This window comes from Drosophila mauritiana, unplaced genomic scaffold, assembly GCF_004382145.1.
Source record: "Drosophila mauritiana strain mau12 unplaced genomic scaffold, ASM438214v1 U_263, whole genome shotgun sequence".
Taxonomy (NCBI): Eukaryota; Metazoa; Arthropoda; class Insecta; order Diptera; family Drosophilidae; genus Drosophila; species Drosophila mauritiana.
This window is the reverse complement of record NW_022881399.1, coordinates 27,475-46,262: the sequence shown is the minus strand read 5'-3', so window position 1 is coordinate 46,262 and position 18,788 is coordinate 27,475. Positions and strand designations below refer to the sequence as shown.

At 35.5% G+C, this 18,788-nt stretch overlaps 5 non-coding genes and 1 pseudogene across 5 annotated transcripts; all 6 read right to left on the bottom strand.

Moving 5' to 3' along the window:
• Positions 1-144: 144 nt before the first annotated feature.
• LOC117149628 lies at positions 145-4,007 on the bottom strand. The gene has a single exon (XR_004460415.1). It is a non-coding gene; the product is annotated as a large subunit ribosomal RNA (ribosomal RNA).
• Positions 4,008-4,400: 393 nt separating this feature from the next.
• On the bottom strand, positions 4,401-4,579 carry LOC117149630. The gene has a single exon (XR_004460417.1). It is a non-coding gene; the product is annotated as a 5.8S ribosomal RNA (ribosomal RNA).
• A 683-nt stretch (positions 4,580-5,262) lies between these two features.
• On the bottom strand, positions 5,263-7,247 carry LOC117149625 (annotated as a pseudogene).
• A 4,207-nt stretch (positions 7,248-11,454) lies between these two features.
• Positions 11,455-15,400, bottom strand: LOC117149626. The gene has a single exon (XR_004460414.1). It is a non-coding gene; the product is annotated as a large subunit ribosomal RNA (ribosomal RNA).
• Positions 15,401-15,794: 394 nt separating this feature from the next.
• LOC117149629 lies at positions 15,795-15,973 on the bottom strand. The gene has a single exon (XR_004460416.1). It is a non-coding gene; the product is annotated as a 5.8S ribosomal RNA (ribosomal RNA).
• Positions 15,974-16,659: 686 nt separating this feature from the next.
• LOC117149631 lies at positions 16,660-18,654 on the bottom strand. Its single transcript, XR_004460418.1, has one exon. It is a non-coding gene; the product is annotated as a small subunit ribosomal RNA (ribosomal RNA).
• Positions 18,655-18,788: the final 134 nt, after the last annotated feature.

Below are 18,788 nucleotides of genomic sequence, written 5' to 3'. Positions count from 1 at the left end.
AAATTGATGACGAGGTATTTGGCAACTTGATATAATTCTTTAAAGTCTTTATATCAAAAATTATATGATAGGGACAATATCATATGCGTCACTAAATTGATGACGAGGTGTTTGTTTGGCTACAGGAAAAAAATCATTTATTTATCGAATCATCAAGCAAAGGATAAGCTTCAGTGGATCGCAGTATGGCAGCTGCTCAACCACTTACAACACCTTTGCCTGTTACAAAAGTCGTTTACAATTGATTCTAGGCTTTGTCATTGTATTAAATAATGCTTTTATATGTAACTAGCGCGGCATCAGGTGATCGAAGATCCTCCTAATTTACTATGTTACAAATTACATTGGCATCACATCCATTGTCGTTTATAAAATAAATTATAAACTTTAAATGGTTTAGAAGCCATACAATGCAAATTGCCCCTATTTATCATTGCAGTCCAGCACGGATACGACCTTAGAGGCGTTCAGGCATAATCCAACGGACGTAGCGTCATACCACTGTTCGCTCGAACAAGTATTGTGCCATTGGTCCGTACCTGCGGTTCCTCTCGTACTACGCAGGAATGCTGTCGCAACAACGTTTTGTCATTAGTAGGGTAAAACTAACCTGTCTCACGACGGTCTAAACCCAGCTCACGTTCCCTTGCATGGGTGAACAATCCAACGCTTGGTGAATTTTGCTTCACAATGATAGGAAGAGCCGACATCGAAGGATCAAAAAGCGACGTCGCTATGAACGCTTGGCCGCCACAAGCCAGTTATCCCTATGGTAACTTTTCTGACACCTCTTGTTAAAAACTCTTTAAACCAAAGGATCGATAGGCCGAGCTTTTGCTGTCCCTGTGTGTACTGAACACGAGATTCAAGTCAGCATTTGCCCTTTTGCTCTATGTGTGGTTTCTGTCCGCACTGAGCTGGCCTTGGGACACCTCCGTTATTATTTGAGAGATGTACCGCCCCAGTCAAACTCCCTACCTGGCAATGTCCTTGAATTGGATCATACCTGAGTAATTGGAGTTATACCAAATTTTCAAATCAAAAATACATAAATGCATCGTTTTATTAAAGAATTTGTTTGCGATTATATAACAAACTCGTGATACTTTGATCAAGAAGCTTGCATCAAAACCCAATACCATAAGATATAATAAATATATCCGTATAATGGCTAGGAAATGATACACGTTCCATTTAATCAAGTAAGTAAGGAAACAATAAGAGTAGTGGTATTTCATTGACGATACCAAACCGAGGTCTAATATCTCCCACTTATTCTACACCTCTTATGTCTCCTTACACTGCCCAGTCAAGTAAAAGGTCTTCTTTCCCCGCTAATTATTCCAAGCCGTTCCCTTGGCTGTGGTTTCGCTAGATAGTAGATAGGGACAGTAGGAATCTCGTTATCCATTCATGCGCGTCACTAATTAGATGACGAGGCATTTGGCTACCTTAAGAGAGTCATAGTTACTCCCGCCGTTGACCCGCGCTTACTTGAATTTCTTCACTTTGACATTCAGAGCCAGAAATCACATTGTGTCAACACCCGCTAGGGCAATGCTTGTTTAATTAGAACAGTCGGATTCCCAAGTCCGTGCCAGAATTTTTGTTAAATAATAATTATTAATTGATAAGAACTAATTGGTTTAACCCAAATAGTATTCTTAAAAATTTTAGCAAGAAAGTTCCACAATTGGCTATAACAAACTTATCCTCTAAGTTATTGCTAGACCCAGAACGCACATAAACCATGTTATTGTTTCCCAATCAAGCCCGACTATCTCAATCTTCAGAGCCAATCCTTATCCCTTACGGATCTAATTTGCCGACTTGATTCTATCGACGACTCTTCACCTTGGAGACAGCTGCGGATATTGGTACGGCCTGTTGAGAAGTTTGCGTGTCCCCACCATAAATTTTCAAGGTCCGAGGAGAAAATATCGACACAACAGTATATGTCATGCTCTTCTAGCCCATCTACCATCTCTCTGCGAAAGACTTCCATGGTAGTACGCTATAAAAACAGAAAGAAAACTCTCCGATATCTCTCGACTTCTTTATGGTCGTTCCTGTTGCCAGGATGCACGAGGCCCATATTTATAACAAACGGATACTCAACAGGTTACGGAATTGGAACCGTATTCCCTTTCGTTCAAAATTATTCAAGTGTATTATATTCGCTTTGTTTATATAGGCATTTTTGTTTTACTTGAAAATTTTCGGCTTTCGCCTTGAACTTAGGACCGACTAACTCGTGATCAACCACTGTTCACACGAAACCCTTCTCCACTTCAGTCCTCCAAGGTCTCATTCGATTATTTGCTACTACCACCAAGATCTGTACCAATGGCAGCTCCATGCAGGCTTACGCCAAACACTTCTACGCATACCATTGTACCTTCCTACTCACTAAAGTTTCAAAATTTATATCACAAGTAATATAAATCATCTACTTTAGCGGTAATGTATAGGTATACAACTTAAGCGCCATCCATTTTAAGGGCTAGTTGCTTCGGCAGGTGAGTTGTTACACACTCCTTAGCGGATTTCGACTTCCATGATCACCGTCCTGCTGTTTTAAGCAACCAACGCCTTTCATGGTATCTGCATGAGTTGTTAATTTGGGCACCGTAACATTACGTTTGGTTCATCCCACAGCGCCAGTTCTGCTTACCAAAAGTGGCCCACTGGGCACATTATATCATAACCTTGAACTTCATATCAAGAAAGTTAAGGTTCTTACCCATTTAAAGTTTGAGAATAGGTTAAGATCGTTTCGACCCTAAGGCCTCTAATCATTCGCTTTACCAGATAAGATTATTTTATATAATATTAAAATGCACCAGCTATCCTGAGGGAAACTTCGGAAGGAACCAGCTACTAGATGGTTCGATTGGTCTTTCGCCCCTATACTCAATTCTGACAATCGATTTGCACGTCAGAACTGTTTCGGTCTTCCATCAGGGTTTCCCCTGACTTCAACCTGATCAAGTATAGTTCACCATCTTTCGGGTCACAGCATATATGCTCAAGGTACGTTCCAGTTAGAGGCATAAATAATATAAATATACATTATACATAACTATATAGAACGCCCCGGGATTGTGTTAATTAGCTATAAATAGCTAAAAAACTAATCCCATTATTAGTCAAGTTAATTACGCTATTAGGTTTACATCCCAATAACTTGCACATATGTTAGACTCCTTGGTCCGTGTTTCAAGACGGGTCCCGAAGGTATCCTGAATCTTTCGCATTTTAATCATACAAGAGCATATAATAAACACAAAAATCAATGATAATTATGCCATTATATAATTCCGAAAAATTAACGCTCTGTAATAATATAAATCTATCAGCACTTTATCAAATTAATAACATTTATTCTGTGTTAAAATGCAAGCAATTTAATTGGAATAAACTATAAGTTATATTTTATGATAAATTTGGGATATGCTAATAGATTACAATGTCCTTATATGGAAAAAATGCACATTATTCTTAATAATATTATTTAAATATTACAATTTTAATGATGAATTTTCCATAACGGATATTCAGGTTCATCGGGCTTAACCTCTAAGCAGTTTCACGTACTGTTTAACTCTCTATTCAGAGTTCTTTTCAACTTTCCCTCACGGTACTTGTTTACTATCGGTCTCATGGTTATATTTAGTTTTAGATGGAGTTTACCACCCACTTAGTGCTGCACTATCAAGCAACACGACTCTTTGGAAACATCATCTAGTAATCATTAACGTTATACGGGCCTGGCACCCTCTATGGGTAAATGGCCTCATTTAAGAAGGACTTAAATCATTAATTTCTCATACTAGAATATTGACGCTCCATACACTGCATCTCACATTTGCCATATAGACAAAGTGACTTAGTGCTGAACTGTTTTCTTTTCGCTCGCCGCTACTAAGAAAATCCTTGTTAGTTTCTTTTCCTCCCCTAATTAATATGCTTAAATTCAGGGGGTAGTCCCATATGAGTTGAGGTTGTATATATAACTATTTTTTGCCATAAATTCTTTATATATAAATGATAAAACAATCAATTAAATTCGTTATAAATAGTTCCAATAGTTCTTGTAAGCAAAGTTATTTTTTATCCATTTAACGAACCAACGAAGAATAATAACAAAACCAAGATTTTTCTTTTTCCGAATCATTAATAAGAGACAATTCTAGATGAAAAATATTTCAATTTTTTATGCTAGACATTTCTCAGTATTATTTGATTGAAAAAGAAAATATTTCTCTTCGTTTTTCACATTCAAATGTGAGATAATGTTTTTCATTTCTTTTTTAATATTATGAAAAAATCATTTTTAATCCAATAATATACCATATGCTTATAAAAAATTTATAAACAACTTAATTAGCATAGTCTTACAACCCTCAACCATATGTAGTCCAAGCAGCACTATAAAATTAATTAAAGTACATAACAGCATGGACTGCGATATGCGTTCAAAATGTCGATGTTCATGTGTCCTGCAGTTCACACGATGACGCACAGTTTGCTGCGTTCTTCATCGACCCATGAGCCGAGTGATCCACCGCTTAGAGTTTTTAATTCATTTTTATATAATATCAATATTGTTTTTATTGAAAGAAATTAAAAATACACCATTTTACTGGCATATATCAATTCCTTCAATAAATTTATTTTTATACCTAAAAATAAATGTTGCGATATGTCTTAGTTTCATATAAGCATTATGTATCATAAAAATCTGGTTATGGTTTGCTATTTTGGGTGACACATACTGCAAAATTTATATAAAACATTAACCTGATGGATGACAGGTACAAACATTGTATATTTTAGGTTGTTGCATTAGCCAACGTATGCTCATAACATAGATGAACAATACATATTCGCAACGCGTGTATATTATGGTCCATATACACACACACTTATTTTGAATACCACATTCAAAATTATTTTAATTTTAATTCGACTTCTACTTTCAAATTTTGTTCAGTTTCTTCGATTTCCATTTTCGAGAATTTGTTTTTATAGGAAACGCCATTGTTGTAGTAGGTACTGCCACAAATACGCACAACAACATTAATAATGTTAAAGTCTTTTTATGAGGTTGCCAAGCCCCACATATAAAATAAAAGCCATCTTCATTTTATTTGACTTTAACTTTGATTCCGTGGAATCATTTTGTAATATTTTTATTTTGGTAAATTGTATTTATTTGTATTATAACAAATGTTTATTAACGATAAGGATATTATACAATAATGATCCTTCCGCAGGTTCACCTACGGAACCTTGTTACGACTTTTACTTCCTCTAAATAATCAAGTTCGGTCAACTTTTGCGAAACAACCGTAACACGCAAGGCGTCACAGTGATCACGTCCGGAGACCTCACTAAATAATTCAATCGGTAGTAGCGACGGGCGGTGTGTACAAAGGGCAGGGACGTAATCAATGCGAGTTAATGACTCACACTTACTGGGAATTCCAAGTTCATGTGAACAGTTTCAGTTCACAATCCAAGCATGAAAGTGGTTCAGCGGTTTACCCGGACCTCTCGGTCTAGGAAATACACGTTGATACTTTCATTGTAGCGCGCGTGCAGCCCAGGACATCGTAAGGGCATCACAGACCTGTTATTGCTCAATCTCATTATTGCTAGACGCAATTTGTCCCATTTAAGAAGCTAGTGTCCTTATAATGGGACAAACCACAGGTACGGCTCCACTTACATAAACACATTCAAACACAATAAACATTTTACTGCCACCATGAATGAAGGCTACATAAGCTTCAGCACCATAATCCTGAGATATCTATTTAATATATTTGAGTCTCGTTCGTTATCGGAATTAACCAGACAAATCACTCCACGAACTAAGAACGGCCATGCACCACCCATAGATTCGAGAAAGAGCTATCAATCTGTCTTACACACTTATGTTCGGACCTGGTAAGTTTTCCCGTGTTGAGTCAAATTAAGCCGCAGGCTCCACTCCTGGTGGTGCCCTTCCGTCAATTCCTTTAAGTTCAGCTTTGCAACATACTTCCCCGGAGCCCAAAAGCTTTGGTTTCCCGGGAAGCGACTGAGAGAGCCATAAAAGTAGCTACACCCAATTGCTAGCTGGCATCGTTTATGGTTAGAACTAGGGCGGTATCTGATCGCTTCGAACCTCTAACTTTCGTTCTTGATTAATGAAAACATCTTTGGCAAATGCTTTCGCTTAAGTTAGTCTTACGACGGTCCAAGAATTTCACCTCTCGCGTCGTAATACTAATGCCCCCAAACTGCTTCTATTAATCATTACCTCTTGATCTGAAAACCAATGAAAGCAGAACAGAGGTCTTATTTCATTATCCCATGCACAGAATATTCAGGCATTTGAAGCCTGCTTTAAGCACTCTAATTTGTTCAAAGTAATAGTACCGGCCCACAATAACACTCGTTTAAGAGCACTAGTGCAGGTTTTTAAATAGGAGGAACATATGAAAAAATACAAGTATTTAATCACATATAAGAACTCCACCGGTAATACGCTTACATACATAAAGGTATAGTACTAACCACAATTGTAAGTTGTAACTACCCGTATGAAGCACAAGTTCAACTACGAACGTTTTAACCGCAACAACTTTAATATACGCTATTGGAGCTGGAATTACCGCGGCTGCTGGCACCAGACTTGCCCTCCAATTGGTCCTTGTTAAAGGATTTAAAGTGTACTCATTCCAATTACAGGGCCTCGATATGAGTCCTGTATTGTTATTTTCGTCACTACCTCCCCGAGCTGGGAGTGGGTAATTTACGCGCCTGCTGCCTTCCTTAGATGTGGTAGCCGTTTCTCAGGCTCCCTCTCCGGAATCGAACCCTGATTCCCCGTTACCCGTTGCAACCATGGTAGTCCTAGATACTACCATCAAAGTTGATAGGGCAGACATTTGAAAAGATCTGTCGTCGGTACAAGACCATACGATCTGCATGTTATCTAGAGTTCAACCAATATAACGATCTTGCGATCGCTTGGTTTTAGCCTAATAAAAGCACATGTCCCATAAGGTTCATGTTTTAATTGCATGTATTAGCTCTAGAATTACCACAGTTATCCAAGTAACTGTTAACGATCTAAGGAACCATAACTGATATAATGAGCCTTTTGCGGTTTCACTTTTAATTCGTGTGTACTTAGACATGCATGGCTTAATCTTTGAGACAAGCATATAACTACTGGCAGGATCAACCAGAATAATGTTTTTCCTTCATATTCCATTCATATATTTTGAATCGAAATAAGCAATATAATAGATATATAGATATATAGATTTTTCACTTTATATAATTCCATGATTTTTATTATATTGAATAAAATTCAATATTTCGCCTTTGGGTAAAATTTAAATATATAAGTAAAAAAATCCATTCGATTACGGCCATTTTTATATAGCATTCGTAATCCATATTTTCATTTTTAATTTATACTTGTTTTACCAATATAACAAGAATTTCATCTAATTATTGTAATATATATATTTCTATAATTTTATCTTTTTATACATACATATTTCATTATAAAATATCATTTTATTTCCAACATACATAATTATTGTATCCACACATGTACAATTTTTGTTTAACCAATATAAATATTAAGTTAAATCATTTGCATTTTGAAGATAAATTTAAAATTTATCTCTTTTCATATATATCTCTGGTAATATATAACATAAAACCAAGCGCATATGATAATATTTCCACATTTAATATATAATTTTATATTTCTTTCATAAGAATCCATATTTGTATTATACCGTAACGATATAATAATCCAACTATACGGCAGGTAATAAATTAATATTTGCCTGCCTCCAAAAATTAACGATAATATATGGAAACGATTTGTTATTCTATATATAATAGAAACTTGACTTTTGTTTCAACGATATTATCTATAAAGCGTATATTCCTATTATCCGCGGAGCCAAGTCCCGTGTTCTATAGAACTGAGAAACAAATTTGTACGGATAATAATATACTTTATTGTATGTAACCAATATAAACATAATCCGAAATAAATATTTCGAATAATGCGGGAGGTCGGCAACCACTGCCTACCTATAGTAGTTTTTGAACCCGCTGTCCTCAAAGCGGGTATTTTCAATTCCGTTTGCCACCCAACATACGGGCTATTCTCTTATATATTAAGAGATTATAGGAACATTTCATTTTTTTTCCATTATTCATATATAATATGATTATTTTTCCCTTATACATATAATAATTAATCATTTTCATATGTATATTATTTAATTTACTCATATTATTGCCAAAATCATATGAATACATAAGTTTTGAACAATATGAGAGGTCGGCAACCACTGCCTACCTATAGTAGTTTTTGAACCCTCTGTCGTAATTCCGGTCGTTTACACTACTATACCCTCTCACTATAATGGCTTTTCTCTATAATACTAAGAGAATGTGGGATATTTTCAGCATTTTTTCCCTTATACATATAATAATTAATCATTTTCATATGTATATTATTTAATTTACTCATATTATTGCCAAAATCATATGAATACATAAGTTTTGAACAATATGAGAGGTCGGCAACCACTGCCTACCTATAGTAGTTTTTGAACCCTCTGTCGTAATTCCGGTCGTTTACACTACTATACCCTCTCACTATAATGGCTTTTCTCTATAATACTAAGAGAATGTGGGATATTTTCAGCATTTTTTCCCTTATACATATAATAATTATAATTTTCATATGTATATTATTTAATTTACTCATATAATTGCCAAAATCATATGAATACATAAGTTTTGAACAATATGAGAGGTCGGCAACCACTGCCTACCTATAGTAGTTTTTGAACCCTCTGTCGTAATTCCGGTCGTTTACACTACTATACCCTCTCACTATAATGGCTTTTCTCTATAATACTAAGAGAATGTGGGAATATTTCAGCATTTTTTCCCCTATACATATAATAATTAATAATTTTCATATGTATATTATTTAATTTACTCATATAATTGCCAAAATCATATGAATACATAAGTTTTGAACAATATGAGAGGTCGGCAACCACTGCCTACCTATAGTAGTTTTTGAACCCTCTGTCGTAATTCCGGTCGTTTACACTACTATACCCTCTCACTATAATGGCTTTTCTCTATAATACTAAGAGAATGTGGGAATATTTCAGCATTTTTTCCCCTATACATATAATAATTAATAATTTTCATATGTATATTATTTAATTTACTCATATAATTGCCAAAATCATATAAATACATAAGTTTTGAACAATATCAGAGGTCAGCAACGGTCTTTCCTCTATAATACTAAGATAATATGGGAATATTTTCAGCATTTTTTCCCTTATACATTTATACATATAATAATTAATCATTTTCATATGTATATTATTTAATTTACTCATATTATTGCCAAAATCATATAAATACATAAGTTTTGAACAATATCAGAGGTCAGCAACGGTCTTTCCTCTATAATACTAAGATAATGTGGGAATATTTCATCATTTTTTCCTTTATACATTTATACATATAATATTTAATCATTTTATATGTATATTATTTAATTTACTCATATAATTGCCAAAATCATATAAATACATAAGTTTTGAACAATATCAGAGGTCGGCAACGGTCTTTCCTCTATAATACTAAGATAATATGGGAATATTTCAGCATTTTTTCCCTTATACATATAATAATTAATCATTTTCATATGTATATTATTTAATTTACTCGTATAATTGCCAAAATCCTATGAAGACATAAGAGAATACAATATGAGAGGTCGGCGCAACCATAATATAGTAGTTGATGACGAGGTGTTTGGCAACTTGATACAATTCTTTAAAAAGTCTTTATATTAATTATATGATAGGGACAATATCATATGCGTCACTAAATTGATGACGAGGTGTTTGGCAACGTGACACAAATCATTAAAGTCTTTATATTAATTATATGATAGAGACAATATCATATGCGTCACTAAATTGATGACGAGGTATTTGGCAACTTGATAGAATTCTTTAAAGTCTTTATATCAAAAATTATATGATAGGGACAATATCATATGCGTCACTAAATTGATGACGAGGTGTTTGGCAACTTGACACAATTCATTAAAGTCTTTATATTAATTATATGATAGAGACAATATCATATGCGTCACTAAATTGATGACGAGGTATTTGGCAACTTGATATAATTCTTTAAAGTCTTTATATCAAATATTATATGATAGGGACAATATCATATGCGTCACTAAATTGATGACGAGGTGTTTGGCAACTTGACACAATTCATTAAAGTCTTTATATTAATTATATGATAGGGACAATATCATATGCGTCACTAAATTGATGACGAGGTATTTGGCAACTTGATACAATTCTTTAAAGTTTTTATATCAAAAATTATATGATAGGGACAATATCATATGCGTCACTAATTGATGACGAGGTTTTGGCAACTTGACACAATTCATTAAAGTCTTTATATTAATTATATGATAGGGACAATATCATATGCGTCACTAAATTGATGACGAGGTATTTGGCAACTTGATACAATTCTTTAAAGTTTTTATATCAAAAATTATATGATAGGGACAATATCATATGCGTCACTAAATTGATGACGAGGTGTTTGGCAACTTGACACAATTCATTAAAGTCTTTAATTAATTATATGATAGGACAATATCATATGCGTCACTAAATTGATGACGAGGTATTTGGCAACTTGATATAATTCTTTAAAGTCTTTATATCAAAAATTATATGATAGGGACAATATCATATGCGTCACTAAATTGATGACGAGGTGTTTTGGCAACTTGAACAATTCATTAAAGTCTTTATATTAATTATATGATAGGGACAATATCATATGCGTCACTAAATGATGACGAGGTATTTGGCAACTTGATACAATTCTTTAAAGTTTTTATATCAAAAATTATATGATAGGGACAATATCATATGCGTCACTAAATTGATGACGAGGTGTTTGGCAACTTGACACAATTCATTAAAGTCTTTATATTAATTATATGATAGGGACAATATCATATGCGTCACTAAATTGATGAGAGGTATTTGGCAACTTGATAAATTCTTTAAAGTCTTTATATCAAAATTATATGATAGGGACAATATCATATGCGTCACTAAATTGATGACGAGGTATTTGGCAACGTGATAGAATTCTTTAAAGTCTTTATATCAAAATTATACGATAGGGACAATATCATATGCGTCACTAAATTGATGACGAGGTATTTGGCAACTTGATATAATTCTTTAAAGTCTTTATATCAAAAATTATATGATAGGGACAATATCATATGCGTCACTAAATTGATGACGAGGTGTTTGTTTGGCTACAGGAAAAATCATTTATTTATCGAATCATCAAGCAAAGGATAGCTTCAGTGGATCGCAGTATGGCAGCTGCTCAACCACTTACAACACCTTGCCTGTTACAAAAGTCGTTTACAATTGATTCTAGGCTTTGTCATTGTATTAAATAATGCTTTTATATGTAACTAGCGCGGCATCAGGTGATCGAAGATCCTCCTAATTTACTATGTTACAAATTACATTGGCATCACATCCATTGTCGTTTATAAATAAATTATAAACTTTAAATGGTTTAGAAGCCATACAATGCAAATTGCCCCTTATTTATCATTGCAGTCCAGCACGGATAGACCTTAGAGGCGTTCAGGCATAATCCAACGGACGTAGCGTCATACCACTGTTCGCTCGAACAAGTATTGTGCCATTGGTCCGTACCTGCGGTTCCTCTCGTACTACGCAGGAATGCTGTCGCAACAACGTTTTGTCATTAGTAGGGTAAAACTAACCTGTCTCACGACGGTCTAAACCCAGCTCACGTTCCCTTGCATGGGTGAACAATCCAACGCTTGGTGAATTTTGCTTCACAATGATAGGAAGAGCCGACATCGAAGGATCAAAAAGCGACGTCGCTATGAACGCTTGGCCGCCACAAGCCAGTTATCCCTATGGTAACTTTTCTGACACCTCTTGTTAAAAACTCTTTAAACCAAAAGGATCGATAGGCCGAGCTTTTGCTGTCCCTGTGTGTACTGAACACGAGATCAAGTCAGCATTTGCCCTTTTGCTCTATGTGTGGTTTCTGTCCGCACTGAGCTGGCCTTGGGACACCTCCGTTATTATTTGAGAGATGTACCGCCCCAGTCAAACTCCCTACTGGCAATGTCCTTGAATTGGATCATACCTGAGTAATTGGAGTTATACCAAATTTTCAAATCAAAAATACATAAATGCATCGTTTTATTAAAGAATTTGTTTGCGATTATATAACAAACTCGTGATACTTTGATCAAGAAGCTTGCATCAAAACCCAATACCATAAGATATAATAAATATATCCGTATAATGGCTAGGAAATGATACACGTTCCATTTAATCAAGTAAGTAAGGAAACATAAGAGTAGTGGTATTTCATTGACGATACCAAACCGAGGTCTAATATCTCCCACTTATTCTACACCTCTTATTCTCCTTACACTGCCAGATTAGAGTCAAGCTCAAAAGGGTCTTCTTTCCCGCTAATTATTCCAAGCCCGTTCCCTTGGCTGTGGTTTCGCTAGATAGTAGATAGGACAGTAGGAATCTCGTTAATCCATTCATGCGCGTCACTAATTAGATGACGAGGCATTTGGCTACCTTAAGAGAGTCATAGTTACTCCCGCCGTTGACCCGCGCTTACTTGAATTTCTTCACTTTGACATTCAGAGCACTGGGCAGAAATCACATTGTGTCAACACCCGCTAGGGCCATCACAATGCTTTGTTTTAATTAGACAGTCGGATTCCCAAGTCCGTGCCAGTTCTGAATTGATTGTTAATTGATAATCGTTATAATTGATAAGAACTAATTGGTTTAACCAAATAGTATTCTTAAAAATTTTAGCAAGAAAGTTCCACAATTGGCTACGTAACTAAACATCCGGGGAACAAGTAACTAACATAAATGCTAGAAACTCTATTTACCCAGAACGAGCACATAAACCATGTTATTGTTTCCCAATCAAGCCCGACTATCTCAATCTTCAGAGCCAATCCTTATCCCGAAGTTACGGATCTAATTTGCCGACTTCCCTTACCTACATTATTCTATCGACTAGAGACTCTTCACCTTGGAGACCAGCTGCGGATATTGGTACGGCCTGTTGAGAAGTTTGCCGTGTCCCCACCATAAATTTTCAAGGTCCGAGGAGAAAATATCGACACAACAGTATATGTCATGCTCTTCTAGCCCATCTACCATATCTCTCTGCGAAAGACTTCCATGGTAGTACGGCTATAAAACAGAAAAGAAAACTCTTCCGATATCTCTCGACGGCTTCTTTATGGTCGTTCCTGTTGCCAGGATGAGCACGAGGCCCATATTTAATAACAAACGGATACTCAACAGGTTACGGAATTGGAACCGTATTCCCTTTCGTTCAAAATTATTCAAGTGTATTATATTCGCTTTGTTTATATAGTTAGGCATTTTTGTTTTACTTGAAAATTTTCGGCTTTCGCCTTGAACTTAGGACCGACTAACTCGTGATCAACCACTGTTCACACGAAACCCTTCTCCACTTCAGTCCTCCAAGGTCTCATTCGATTATTTGCTACTACCACCAAGATCTGTACCAATGGCAGCTCCATGCAGGCTTACGCCAAACACTTCTACGCATACCATTGTACCTTCCTACTCACTAAAGTTTCAAAATTTATATCACAAGTAATATAAATCATCTACTTTAGCGGTAATGTATAGGTATACAACTTAAGCGCCATCCATTTTAAGGGCTAGTTGCTTCGGCAGGTGAGTTGTTACACACTCCTTAGCGGATTTCGACTTCCATGATCACCGTCCTGCTGTTTTAAGCAACCAACGCCTTTCATGGTATCTGCATGAGTTGTTAATTTGGGCACCGTAACATTACGTTTGGTTCATCCCACAGCGCCAGTTCTGCTTACCAAAAGTGGCCCACTGGGCACATTATATCATAACCTTGAACTTCATATCAAGAAAGTTAAGGTTCTTACCCATTTAAAGTTTGAGAATAGGTTAAGATCGTTTCGACCCTAAGGCCTCTAATCATTCGCTTTACCAGATAAGATTATTTTATATAATATTAAAATGCACCAGCTATCCTGAGGGAAACTTCGGAAGGAACCAGCTACTAGATGGTTCGATTGGTCTTTCGCCCCTATACTCAATTCTGACAATCGATTTGCACGTCAGAACTGTTTCGGTCTTCCATCAGGGTTTCCCCTGACTTCAACCTGATCAAGTATAGTTCACCATCTTTCGGGTCACAGCATATATGCTCAAGGTACGTTCCAGTTAGAGGCATAAATAATATAAATATACATTATACATAACTATATAGAACGCCCCGGGATTGTGTTAATTAGCTATAAATAGCTAAAAACTAATCCCATTATTAGTCAAGTTAATTACGCTATTAGGTTTACATCCCAATAACTTGCACATATGTTAGACTCCTTGGTCCGTGTTTCAAGACGGGTCCCGAAGGTATCCTGAATCTTTCGCATTGTTAATCATACAAGAGCATATAATAAACACAAAATCAATGATAATTATGCCATTATATAATTCCGAAAAATTAACGCTCTGTAATAATATAAATCTATCAGCACTTTATCAAATTAATAACATTTATTCTGTGTTAAAATGCAAGCAATTTAATTGGAATAAACTATAAGTTATATTTTATGATAATTTGGGATATGCTAATAGATTACAATGTCCTTATATGGAAAAAATGCACATTATTCTTAATAATATTATTTAAATATTACAATTTTAATGATGAATTTTCCATAACGGATATTCAGGTTCATCGGGCTTAACCTCTAAGCAGTTTCACGTACTGTTTAACTCTCTATTCAGAGTTCTTTTCAACTTTCCCTCACGGTACTTGTTTACTATCGGTCTCATGGTTATATTTAGTTTTAGATGGAGTTTACCACCCACTTAGTGCTGCACTATCAAGCAACACGACTCTTGGAAACATCATCTAGTAATCATTAACGTTATACGGGCCTGGCACCCTCTATGGGTAAATGGCCTCATTTAAGAAGGACTTAAATCATTAATTTCTCATACTAGAATATTGACGCTCCATACACTGCATCTCACATTTGCCATATAGACAAAGTGACTTAGTGCTGAACTGTTTTCTTTTCGCTCGCCGCTACTAAGAAAATCCTTGTTAGTTTCTTTTCCTCCCTAATTAATATGCTTAAATTCAGGGGGTAGTCCCATATGAGTTGAGGTTGTATATATAACTATTTTTTGCCATAAATTCTTTATATATAAATGATAAAACAATCAATTAAATTCGTTATAAATAGTTCCAATAGTTCTTGTAAGCAAAGTTATTTTTTATCCATTTAACGAACCAACGAAGAATAATAACAAAACCAAGATTTTTCTTTTTCCGAATCATTAATAAGAGACAATTCTAGATGAAAAATATTTCAATTTTTTATGCTAGACATTTCTCAGTATTATTTGATTGAAAAAGAAAATATTTCTCTTCGTTTTTCACATTCAAATGTGAGATAATGTTTTTCATTTCTTTTTTAATATTATGAATAAATCATTATTTAATCCAATAATATACCATATGCTTATAAAAAATTTATAAACAACTTAATTAGCATAGTCTTACAACCCTCAACCATATGTAGTCCAAGCAGCACTATAAAATTAATTAAAGTACATAACAGCATGGACTGCGATATGCGTTCAAAATGTCGATGTTCATGTGTCCTGCAGTTCACACGATGACGCACAGTTTGCTGCGTTCTTCATCGACCCATGAGCCGAGTGATCCACCGCTTAGAGTTTTATAATTCATTTTTATATAATATCAATATTGTTTTTATTGAAAGAAATTAAAAATACACCATTTTACTGGCATATATCAATTCCTTCAATAAATTTATTTTTATACCTAAAAATAAATGTTGCGATATGTCTTAGTTTCATATAAGCATTATGTATCATAAAAATCTGGTTATGGTTTGCTATTTTGGGTGACACATACTGCAAAATTTATATAAAACATTAACCTGATGGATGACAGGTACAAACATTGTATATTTTAGGTTGTTGCATTAGCCAACGTATGCTCATAACATAGATGAACAATACATATTCGCAACGCGTGTATATTATGGTCCATATACACACACACTTATTTTGAATACCACATTCAAAATTATTTTAATTTTAATTCGACTTCTACTTTCAAATTTTGTTCAGTTTCTTCGATTTCCATTTTCGAGAATTTGTTTTTATAGGAAACGCCATTGTTGTAGTAGGTACTGCCACAAATACGCACAACAACATTAATAATGTTAAAGTCTTTTTATGAGGTTGCCAAGCCCCACATATAAAATAAAAGCCATCTTCATTTTATTTTGACTTTAACTTTTGATTCCGTGGAATCATTTTGTAATATTTTTATTTTGGTAAATTGTATTTATTTGTATTATAACAAATGTTTATTAACGATAAGGATATTATACAATAATGATCCTTCCGCAGGTTCACCTACGGAAACCTTGTTACGACTTTTACTTCCTCTAAATAATCAAGTTCGGTCAACTTTTGCGAAACAACCGTAACACGCAAGGCGTCACAGTGATCACGTCCGGAGACCTCACTAAATAATTCAATCGGTAGTAGCGACGGGCGGTGTGTACAAAGGGCAGGGACGTAATCAATGCGAGTTAATGACTCACACTTACTGGGAATTCCAAGTTCATGTGAACAGTTTCAGTTCACAATCCCAAGCATGAAAGTGGTTCAGCGGTTTACCCGGACCTCTCGGTCTAGGAAATACACGTTGATACTTTCATTGTAGCGCGCGTGCAGCCCAGGACATCTAAGGGCATCACAGACCTGTTATTGCTCAATCTCATTATTGCTAGACGCAATTTGTCCATTTAAGAAGCTAGTGTCCTTATAATGGGACAAACCAACAGGTACGGCTCCACTTACATAAACACATTCAAACACAATAAACATTTTACTGCCACCATGAATGAAGGCTACATAAGCTTCAGCACCATAATCCTGAAGATATCTATTTAATATATTTGAGTCTCGTTCGTTATCGGAATTAACCAGACAAATCACTCCACGAACTAAGAACGGCCATGCACCACCACCCATAGATTCGAGAAAGAGCTATCAATCTGTCTTACACACTTATGTTCGGACCTGGTAAGTTTTCCCGTGTTGAGTCAAATTAAGCCGCAGGCTCCACTCCTGGTGGTGCCCTTCCGTCAATTCCTTTAAGTTTCAGCTTTGCAACCATACTTCCCCCGGAGCCCAAAAGCTTTGGTTTCCCGGGAAGCGACTGAGAGAGCCATAAAAGTAGCTACACCCAATTGCTAGCTGGCATCGTTTATGGTTAGAACTAGGGCGGTATCTGATCGCCTTCGAACCTCTAACTTTCGTTCTTGATTAATGAAAACATCTTTGGCAAATGCTTTCGCTTAAGTTAGTCTTACGACGGTCCAAGAATTTCACCTCTCGCGTCGTAATACTAATGCCCCCAAACTGCTTCTATTAATCATTACCTCTTGATCTGAAAACCAATGAAAGCAGAACAGAGGTCTTATTTCATTATCCCATGCACAGAATATTCAGGCATTTGAAGCCTGCTTTAAGCACTCTAATTTGTTCAAAGTAATAGTACCGGCCCACAATAACACTCGTTTAAGAGCACTAGTGCAGGTTTTTAAATAGGAGGAACATATGAAAAAATACAAGTATTTAATCACATATAAGAACTCCACCGGTAATACGCTTACATACATAAAGGTATAGTACTAACCACAATTGTAAGTTGTACTACCCGTATGAAGCACAAGTTCAACTACGAACGTTTTAACCGCAACAACTTTAATATACGCTATTGGAGCTGGAATTACCGCGGCTGCTGGCACCAGACTTGCCCTCCAATTGGTCCTTGTTAAAGGATTTAAAGTGTACTCATTCCAATTACAGGGCCTCGGATATGAGTCCTGTATTGTTATTTTTCGTCACTACCTCCCCGAGCTGGGAGTGGGTAATTTACGCGCCTGCTGCCTTCCTTAGATGTGGTAGCCGTTTCTCAGGCTCCCTCTCCGGAATCGAACCCTGATTCCCCGTTACCCGTTGCAACCATGGTAGTCCTAGATACTACCATCAAAAGTTGATAGGGCAGACATTTGAAAGATCTGTCGTCGGTACAAGACCATACGATCTGCATGTTATCTAGAGTTCAACCAATATAACGATCTTGCGATCGCTTGGTTTTAGCCTAATAAAAGCACATGTCCCATAAGGTTCATGTTTTAATTGCATGTATTAGCTCTAGAATTACCACAGTTATCCAAGTAACTGTTAACGATCTAAGGAACCATAACTGATATAATGAGCCTTTTGCGGTTTCACTTTTAATTCGTGTGTACTTAGACATGCATGGCTTAATCTTTGAGACAAGCATATAACTACTGGCAGGATCAACCAGAATAATGTTTTTCCTTCATATTCCATTCATATATTTTGAATCGAAATAAGCAATATAATAGATATATAGATATATAGATTTTTCACTTTATATAATTCCATGATTTTTATTATATTGAATAAAATTCAATATTTCGC